Here is a 3012-nt window from a genome sequence, read left to right on the forward strand (position 1 = left end):
TAGAAATTGGCCAAAAGCAGGCAGAAACTGGAAGGGGAGTCAGAAGCTGAAAGAATGGCACCTTATTTGTTTGCCTGGATCTTGGTCTGATGGCAGTCACCATCCAGTGCTTGGCATTGGGGACTTGAATTGAAATCAGAAGGTTTACTGGCTTGAGAAACCAGATGATAGAATTTGGAGCTACCTAAGCAGCTGAAAAATGAAGGGAGAGAACATCTTAGGATGGAGAAAAGGTATCATCAGTGCAAAGAGGGAGCAGTAAATTTTGCACATAAAGTCTGCCTGGATCTCTGGTTGACCTCTGACTGCACATGCTTGGGGCAGACTCAGAGCAGCCCTTGTTCTTTTAAGGCTAAAAGAACTTATTTCAGTTGTCCATCACAGGGTGGCAGATTTGGGATTTAAGTTCAGCCAAATTAACTTCCTGCTAAAACAAAGCAAAAAGCAATACTCTCTGAAGGAGTAGAAAAGATTCCAGCGTCTCTACCACACATCTATCATGATGCCCAGAATATAAACCAAAATTACTAGATATAGTAAAGAAGAAAATTTGACCCTTGGTAAAGAGAAAAAAAAAATAATAATCAATGGAGACTGACTCTGAGATGGGGCAGATGTTGAGATTAGCAAAAAAGGTTTTAAAGGAACTCTCATAACGACGTTAAAGGACATAAAGTAATATATATTCAGATTAAAAGAACAGATAGCATATCTTAGTGGAGAAAAACTATAAAAATCAAACTATTTTCTAGAACTTAAAATACCTGAAGTAAAAAATACACTGAAATATCTTAAATTGGAAATGGCAGAAGAAATCATCAATAAACTTCAAGACAGATTAACAGAAATTATCCAATCTGAAGAACAGAGAGAGAGAAACAAAAAAACTAACAGAACTTGAGAGACCTGAAACTCGTGGGACAATACAAAGTAGTCTAACATATATGTAATTTAAGTCTAAGAAAATGTAAGCAGAGAAAATATTTGAAAAAATAATGGCCCCTAATTTCCCGAATCTTGTAAAAGAAGCCCAGAAAACCCCAAAGAATACAGAGAAAGCCTTACATAGGCACAACATAGTCAAACTGCAGAAAACCAAATATAATTAAATTATGAAAGCAGCTGGAGAGAAATGACACATTTGCATATAGGGAAATAGTGATACAAATGATGGCTGACCCCTTACCAGAAACAAGGCCAGAGGACAATGGAACGACATCTTTGAAGGGCTCAAAAGCAAAACACTGTTAATCCAATATCTTATATCCAGTGATAACGTCAAAAATGAAGGTAAAATAAAGACATTTTCAGATAACCAAAAATAGAGAATTGTAAGCAGAGCTGCACTACAAAAAATGCTAAAGAACGTTCTTCATGCTGAGGGGAATGATGTCAGGTTGGAACATGAATCTTCAGGAAGGATTGAAGAACAAAGGATATGGTAAATATGTGGTTATTTATAAAAGACTACTTTCTTTCATCAATTAAAATATGACCGTTTAAAGCAAAAACATATAATTGGGTTTATACCATGAAGATGTAATACATAGAGAAACTATTGCATGATGAGTAGAGGGTTAGTACATGGAACTTACAGAGTTATAAGGTTCTTACATTTTATGTGAAGTGGTACAGGAAGACTGAAACATTTAAGGATGCATATTGTAATACTTAGAAAAACCCTAAATGCTGATTTATAGCTATAAAGCTAATAGATAAAATGAAATTATATAAAAACACAGTAAACTCAAAGGAAAACAGGAAAGGAAGAACAGAGGAATAAAATACAAATGGGATGACAGAAATTTAATAACAGGGTAATTAAATCCAATTATATTAATTTCATAAATGTAAGTGGACTAAACATGACAATTAAAAGGCAGAAATTGAGACTGGATGAAAAGAGAGATGCAATTATATGCTGTCCACAAGAAACACATAAATATAAAGACATTCGTTCAAATAGAAGTTGAAAAAGGTATACCATACAAGCAGTAAGCATAAAAGAACTGAAATGACTAAAATAACATTACATAAAGCAGACACCAAGACAAAATATATTATATCTCTTAAGGTAAAGGGTTAATTCTTCAGAAAGACTCAAGTCATAAAAGGGTATTAATCTAGCAATGATGCTTTAAAATAAATCATCTAAAAATTGACAGAATTAAGAATTCACAAATTTAGTTGAATATTTTTAACTCTTTCCCCCGTAGTTCATAGGATGGTTTAAAAAAATGAATAAGGACACGGAAAATCTGAACAACACTCTCTACCATCTCAATCTATTTTACTCTTACAGAACACTGTATCCAGCAACTGCAGACTGCACACTGTACTCAGCTACCCATTGAACTTTTGCCAGGATAGATCATATGACTGACTATAAAATGAGTCTCAACAAATTACAAAATACTGAAATATTACAGAGAGTTATGTTCTCTGGTTAAGGTGGAATTATAAATCAATACAGTAAGTTACATAAGAATTAACAGATAGTTGAGTCAATGCACTTGTAAATAACTTACAGGAGGAATCACAAGGGAAGTTAATGAAAATACAACATATCATAACTTGTGAAATACAGCTAAAGCAGCACCCAAAGGAGAATTTATATCTCTAAAATACTTACATTAGAAAAGAAAAAAGGTATAAAATTATCATTGACCTAAACCTCTGCCTTAAGAAGTCTGAAAAAAGAGAAGCAAAGTAAACTCAAGAGAAGTAGGAAGAAGGAAATGATAGAAATCAATAAAATAGCAATCAAGAAAAATTAAAACCAAATGCTGATTCTTTGAAAGATCAGAAAAATGAACAAATCACTGGTTAGTCAAAAAAGACACAAATTACCAATATCAGGAAAGAATACATTATTATAGGCCGGGCGCGGTGGCTCATGCCTGTAATCCTAGCACTCTGGGAGGCCGAAGTGGGCAGATTGTTTGAGCTCAGGAGTTCGAAACCAGCCTGAGCAAGAGCGAGACCCCGTCTCTATTAAAAATTAGAAAGAAA

General features: G+C 34.0%; 1 protein-coding gene across 2 annotated transcripts in view; it reads left to right on the top strand.

Moving 5' to 3' along the window:
* TDRD5 (tudor domain containing 5) overlaps window positions 1–3012 on the top strand; it is a 126212-nt gene that overhangs the window by 42463 nt on the left and 80737 nt on the right. The gene's annotated exons all lie outside the window — the stretch shown is intronic.

The sequence above is a fragment of the Propithecus coquereli genome, unplaced genomic scaffold (assembly GCF_000956105.1).
Source record: "Propithecus coquereli isolate 6110/MARCELLA unplaced genomic scaffold, Pcoq_1.0 Scaffold246, whole genome shotgun sequence".
Lineage (NCBI taxonomy): Eukaryota > Metazoa > Chordata > Mammalia > Primates > Indriidae > Propithecus > Propithecus coquereli.